The sequence below is a fragment of the Leptonychotes weddellii genome, chromosome 12 (genome assembly GCF_054177405.1).
Source record: "Leptonychotes weddellii isolate Sample4059 chromosome 12, ASM5417740v2, whole genome shotgun sequence".
Taxonomy (NCBI): domain Eukaryota; kingdom Metazoa; phylum Chordata; class Mammalia; order Carnivora; family Phocidae; genus Leptonychotes; species Leptonychotes weddellii.
This window is the reverse complement of record NC_138380.1, coordinates 88,423,299-88,431,159: the sequence shown is the minus strand read 5'-3', so window position 1 is coordinate 88,431,159 and position 7,861 is coordinate 88,423,299.

Here is a 7,861-nt window from a genome sequence, read left to right as displayed (position 1 = left end):
TCTCAGGAAACAAACTGAGGGTTGCTGGAGTGGTGGGGGGTGGGAGGAATGGGGTGGCTGGGTGATAGACATTGCAGAGGGTATGTGCTATGGTGAGCGCTGTGAAGTGTGCAAGACAGTTGAATTATAGATCTGTACCTCTGAAGCAACTAATACCTTATATGTTAAAAAAAAAAAAGAAGAAGAAGAAGATTGCAGGAGGGGAAGAATGAAGGGGGGGAAATCGGAGGGGGAGCCAAACCATGAGAGACGATGTACTCTGAAAAACAAACTGAGGGTTCCAGAGGAGAGGGGGGTGGGAGGATGGGTTAGCCTGGTGATGGGTATTAAAGAGGGCACATTCTGCAGGGAGCACTGGGTGTTATGTACAAACAATGAATCATGGAACACTACATCAGAAACTAATGATGTAATATATGGTGATTAACATAATAAAAAAATGAAAAAAAAATTCTTTGAAAATACTAATAAAATTGATAACACTTGACAATATCATGGGACAAGAGAGAGTGATGGAGGAAGAGGAAGATAAAGAGAGAAAAACAGAAGTAAGAAATATAAGACAGAAAAAAATAATTACTACAAATCCTAAAAATATAAAAAAAATCAGAAGAGATTATGCTTAACTTTATTTGAAATTTGAATTTTTCAGTGAAAAAAACAAATTCCTAGAAAAATAATCATGAAAAACAAAGGAAAATATGAACAGAAAATTTGCATTCATTTTTTAAGAAATTTTTTTGAGTATAGTTGTAACACAACATTACATTAGATTCAGGTATATAGCATACTGATTTGACTTCTCTATATATTATGCTGTGTTCACCACAAGAGTAGCTCCCATATTTCACCCTACAACATTATTACAATATCAGCGACTATATTCCCTATACTGTGTCTTTTATTCCTGTGACTTCTTCATTCCATAACTGGAAGCTTGTATCTCTCACTCTCCTTCACCCATTCATTTTTTATTAAAAAATAAATAAATAAAATTTAAATCACAATTTAAAAAGCTTTTTCTAAGAAAATTTAAGGGTCTTACCAAAAATTAATACTTTATATTAATATATACAAAAAACACTATGTCATGATCCAATCCATTTTACTTTATAAACTCAGGGTTAGTTTAACATTAGGATATCAGTGTAATGAAAGAAAAATACTGATACAATTATCTCAATAAACATTAATACAACCTTCCACCAAGGTAGAATTGTGAAATCTGCAAAAACAAAACAAAGTCAAAACAAGAAAAAAAGAACAGTAAGCATTACGTAATGTTGTAATACATTTCCGTTGAGATCACAAGAATGCTCCCTATCTTTATTTGTTTTCAACTCTGTACTGAAGGTTCTAACAAGCAGAATATGACAAGAAAATAGAATAAACCCAAAAGGATTAGAAATGAAACCATGGTGTCCTAGTTTGCAGAAGATACTTTTATAAATAGTCAAAAGGACCTACCCATAAATTTTGAACAAGTGACCTAATACAATGTACCTCCTGATGTGATTCAATAAGGCATACACATCACTTCTATTTTATTTTTTCCAAATATATTTAACCTGCAAAAAAAGAGGACATATTCATTAGAAATTAAGACTTATTATAAGGCTATAATGATTGAGGGTCCTGTTGATCCAAAGATAACCAATAAACCAATGAAATAAAAGAGTCCAGATAAATAAATACATCCAGATAAGGCCTCCATTTAGGATAAATATGTGGACCAGTGGCAAACAGTGCTCTTTTCAACAAATTATGCCAAATACTAATGTGGAAAAAGTTAAAAATTACCCCTCATCTCATATCAAAACAAAAATTGACTGCCACTAAGTTAAAGATGAAAGTGTGAAAGATAAAACAATAAAAAAGATAACGTATGAGAGAATCATCATGAAAAACGGTAGGTAAAGACGTCTTAACCATGGCTAACCATATCAAAAACACTGTAAAGGAAAGGGATGCTACATAGGATTACACTAAAATAAGGAACTTGTGTTCATCAAAATATACCATTTGAAGAGTAAAAAGGAAAACTATGAACTGGATGGCATATGTTGTTTGCGAAATTAACAAAATTATATCCGGAATTTAGAAATGAGCACAAGACATGAACAAGCACTTCACAAAAAAGCCATATACATGCCCATGCTCAGTCTCCTTGCACTTACTGGAAATCATGAAAACATTATTTAAAACCGAATTTCATACCACTTCACACACAGCAGAACAGCAAAAGTTAAAAGGATTGACAGTACCCAATGTAGTGAGGCATGGGAAGCAACAGGGACCGTATGGATTACTGATGACTGCATAAATTGATACAACTACTCTAGAAAATCATTTGGCAGTATTTGTTCAAGTTGAATATGACCCAGGAGTTCCACTTATTGTTATAAAACCAGAAGAAATGTATATGTATGTATTTCAAATGATACTTACAGAAATGTTCATAAATGCTTTAGTCAGAATCATACCAAGCAGTAGACAATATAAAAGCATCCAGCAATAAAATGCATCGATAATTTGACATAATCATACAACACAATGGTGTACAATAATAAAAATGAACAATAACAGCTGCATGAAACAGCGTAAGTGAAAGTTGTAAACACAATATGAAGCAAAAGACAGTAGACAAACGTGTGATTTCATTCATATAAAAAGAAAAATAGCAAATGCTGATGGTGTTGGAACTAAAATTGTCCTTATTTTGGGGGAGGCAACCAAACAGTAACAGGGACTGATATGTCTTATTTCTTGACTGGGATGATAATTACATGGTGTGTTCACCTTGTAATGATTTGTCTAAGTCCAATTTGTGCATTTTCCTTTATGCATGTTTTACTCAACTCTGAGAAGTCACTAAACAAACAAACAAACAAACAAAAAACAAACTTTGATATGGCCTGAAATTTCATAGTATATATTAGTAACTGAGAGAATATCTATATGCACCCAGTGAATGCATTGGCTTTACCAAACAGATGTTTATTTATCACAAACACACAGTGATTAAAGATTGCTCATATGGGACACCTGGGTGGCTCAGTTGGTTAAGCGTCTGCCTTCTACTCAGGTAATGATCTCAGGGTCCTGGGATCAAGCCCTGAGTCAGGCTCCCTGCTCAGTGGAGAGTCTGCTTCTCCTTCTCACTTTATGAGTACACTTGCTCTCTCTCTCTCTCTCTCAAATAAATAAAAATCTTTAAAAAGATAAAATAAAATAAATCTGTTCTGATCACATTATATAAAAGGTATATATTTCTAACAAAATTTAAATATCTTGATTAGTTAATATCTGAGAGCTTCAACAGTAAGCCAGAAAAATTTGGTTCTAAAGCAATGAAATGAGATTTTTATGATATTTTAATCTAAAGGCCTTGAGACACCTTAATCATGTTTTTAAGAAGCCTGTTTTCTCAAAAAAAGTTCTCTAAAGAAATCTATACACAGGACACAATGGGCAGTAAGACATAGAATCTATCTTCAAATTCTTATTTCAAATCCTACAGAGTTAGGGTGGACCACATGGAGATTTTTCTGTGGCAGAAGTAAAAGATGTCCCTAGAATCTAATCCCAGACATGTCCAAAATATTTGTTTTGCTTTTTCACATCTGAACTTGCAACCTTGCTACCGTACTGCCAACTAAAAAAACAAAACAAAACAAAAAAACAACCTCAAGAAAGAGACAAAGGGTATTTGTTTCAAATTTTACTTACAATTTTTCTTTCAAAATCTGTGTATATAAAATTTAACCCTATTGGTTTTCTTGAACCAGACCAATTAATGGTAACCTACCCCTCCTGTATATGAGTGTGTGTGTGTGTGTGTGTGTGTGTGTGTGTGGACGGGGGGTGTATATGTTGCACAATGAGGAGTTGAAAGTTTCTTCTCTACAAATACTAACCAGATGCAACCTAGTTTCAACAAGGTTATAGTTGAAACTAAAACGAGCTCTTGCCTAGTAAACGGAAATGTCTTCGGATGAAGCAAATAACCACAGTGAAGCCATGTAGGAGACAGAACCAGTTTTTGTCTGTTCTGTTGTTTTCAGAAAGACTCTAGTAAGTGGCTAAAAATTGAGGACAATATTCATTTCCCCAAGAAAACAGACTGTGTAAGGATAACATGAGTCAGGGCTTGAGAAAAGAAAGTGTATGTACTAAGATCACCCTGTAGGGGACCATATGTTTTCCATGTAATTTGTATCTTGTTTAGAGAAGGTACAGAAGGGGTGCCTGGGTGGCTCAGTCAGTTAAGGGTCTGCCTTCAGCTCAGGTCATGATCCCCGGGTCCTGGAATCGAGTCCTACATCAGGCTCCCAGCTCAGTAGGGACCCTGCTTCTCCCCCTGCTTGTGCTCTGTCTCTCTCTCTCTCTCAAAGGAATAGAAAAATAAATAAATAAACAATTAAAATATATATATATATATATAAAAAGAAAAGGCACAGAATGTGGTATAATCTAGTCTACATTTTTACATGACATTAGTTAACAAGGCTTGGGACTACAGTTGTGTTTTGCTTTCTTCCTTTTCTTTCATATCTTTTTTTGACTTAATATTCTCTATGCACTTTCAGAGATTGACTCATTTTATGTCTTCATACTCGAAGACCTTTAGTACTGTGCATCCTTGATCACTAAATATATTTACCGATTTACAATTTTCTGAGTTTCATTAATCTGTTGTTGATTCCCTGCTACAGTTCATTAATGAAGATGTTAAATAAAATCTGAACAAGCAACATTCCTGTCAGCAGCTCTGCATAGAGCAAGGCATGATGATTTGGTAATAACATTTAAATTTTTTTGCCCCTATTAGAGTGTGTATATATAAATCAATTTAAATTAATGTCATAATATTAATATTTCATGAAATAACGTATTAAACTGTGTATTCAGATGCCTAAATAGTACATTGACTGCTGTTGAATCATGCATTAATTTGGGTAATCCCACTTTCAAATATCACTTGCAAATGCACAGTGTTTCCTTAAGAATGGTTGATTAATATCACAAACAAGGTGTTATTACTTCTTTTATATTACTGGTTTGGAATCTAATGTAAATCCCAAGCGTCCAGTCATTGGGGGGCCTTTGTTGAAGGTCTGACAGCAATTCTCTGAATCCAATGCCCTTTGTACAGACAGCTTCTCATTCCAATCAGAAAGGGGCATACAGCTTGGCTTGGATTTCGCTATCAATTTTACTATCAGAGTGACTCTTTCCTTATCCCATATATCAAGATCAAAATTATTTTTAAAAAGACTGAAATCATTGTCTGAGTTTATCATTTTTTTTTTAAAGAATCACATCATAATGGCATTTGAGCTTGAAAAAGTAAATTTTATTAAAGTACAACTTGCAACTACATGGCTTTTGCAATTTGACAAGTGTTTTTCTTTAAATTTCCTCTGTTGGCCTGTCCATGATTCCTTGGATAAGCTGTGATCCAGATGCACAACAGCAAATGGTGAATTCTTCATCACCAAGAGTGTTTACACATACAGTAAGCATCAAAATGATGTGCAAGTTGCTGGTGGAATTAAAATGAGAAAATTCCATGATGCTTTCATTGAAATTTGGTGTAATTTCCACTTAAACCATTTAAAGCGGAAAATGTGTCTCTTACAACATGAAATAATGTCAGCTACATCAGTTATGATCCATGCACAAAAGACTTTTAAAATCCCTGCTGCAGGGGCACCTGGGTGGCTCAGTAGTTAAGCGTCTGCCTTTGGCTCAGGTCATGGTCCCAGGGTCCTGGGATTGAGCCCCACATTGGGTTCCCTGCTCAGTGGGAAGCCTGCTTTTCCCTCTCCCACTCCCACTGCTTGTGTTCCTTCTCTCGCTGTGTCTCTCTCTGTCAAATAAATAAATAAAATCTTTTAAAAAAAATCCCTGGTGCATTCAGAATTCTCTCCTCTTCAGGCACTGAGTCCATGAGCTTATTAAATACCTTGGTCCCTTGGCTCTCTTAAACACATATATGGAGGAAAACTTAGTCCTTCTTTGATGCTTGGTGTTTTCATTTCCTTCTATATTCCCTAGTTCAGTGAAAAGAGTTGCAATTTATCCAATAGCCCCAAGCCCAGAATCTGAACATCCCCTTTTCCTGTTTCATCCTTTCCCTCTTCCCCATCCTATGCGATCTACTGTAAGATTAAACTTATTTCTTAAGTCCATCCGCACATCACCAGTCATACGATTGTCCATGCAGTTTATTCAATTATACAACTCTAGTCAGGGTTATCCAGAGAAAAAAACACCAATGCAGGGTATTATATATGCACATAAAGAGATTTGTTTTAAGGAATTGACTCACATCATTATGGAAGCTGACAAGTCCAAGATCTGCAGGGCGGACCAGCAGGCTAGAGACCCAGAACAGCCTATGTTGCAGCTCAAGTTCAAGAGCTGCTTGCTAGCAGAATTATCTCTTGCTTGAGGGAGGTCAATCTCTTGACCTATTAAGTCCATCAGCTGCTCAGGTAAGGCCCATCCACATTACGGAGGGCAATCTGCTTTACTCCAAGTTCATTAATTTAAATGTTAATGTCATCCACAAACACCCCCACAGAAAAATCCAGAATAATGTTTGATTACACATCTGGGCACCATGACAAAACCAAAGTAACACATGAAATTAACCATCACATCAGTCATTCTTCTCTCTCATTGAAAACTGTCAAATCTTTCCAGTAGTTTCCTTAGCTCTACTTGTGTCTTCCACAGTTGGTTATTAAGAGTGTACCCAATAAACATGACATAAAAAAAAAAAAAGAGTGTACCCAGAATGTCCATTCAAAATGTAACTTCATTCAGGTAATTTCCTTGTTGAAAAGTCAATGGCCAAACAAAATTTCAAAAATTTAACTGCAAGTACTCAATATGTGGTATGCCATAATTTCTTTTATCTGTAGCTCTTGGTACATATAGCTCACTCTTGTGAGTATCCCCGCCCCGCCACTCTTTATGTTAATTTTAATGATACTTCAAAACCAGTTTAGATGACACTTTCTTCAGAAAATCTCTAAAGCAGTTAGTGAAATCATGTCCCAAGTGTTTCCATAACAACTTGCTTGTTCCCTTTAAAGCCATCAGTTATCCTTCTGTGCAATTTCTGATTTCCTTTTCCACTTTCCTCTAATCGTAAAGATTCAGGAAGACAATTTGGTATCTAATATATTGTTGTAGCCTTTGCTTATCACTGAGCTGGAGCCACATTTGCACTAGTTTATAAGATTTATATTTGAATGCATGAATAAATGAATGAATGATGAATGGATGCTCTTATAATAATTGGTGGAATTAGGATTCAGATATAACACTTCTGATTCTAAAATTAATGATGTTTATAAATATACCATATGGTCTCTATTATATATAAATAAAAAATAGAACAGAGGTATAAAATATGTTTGAAAAGAAGATATATTATTTGAATAGGGTACCTATTCAAACACATATGCCTATGTGAAACAATTAAACTTCTCATCAAAAATATCATGGAGGTTCCTCAAAAAGTTGAAAATAGAGCTACCATATGGTCCAGCAATTGCACTACTGGGTATTTACCCCAAAGATACAAATGTAGGGATCCAAAAGGGCATGTGCACCCCGATGTTTATAGCAGCAATGTCCACAATAGCCAAACTGTGGAAAGAGCCAAGATGTTCATCGACAGATGAATGGATAAAGAAGATGTGGCATATATATACGATGGACTATTATGCAGCCATCAAAAGGAATGAAATCTTGCCATTTGCAATGACGTGGATGGAACTGGAGGGTATTATGCTGAGTGAAATAAGTCAATCAGAGAAAGACATGCATCATATTACCTCACTGA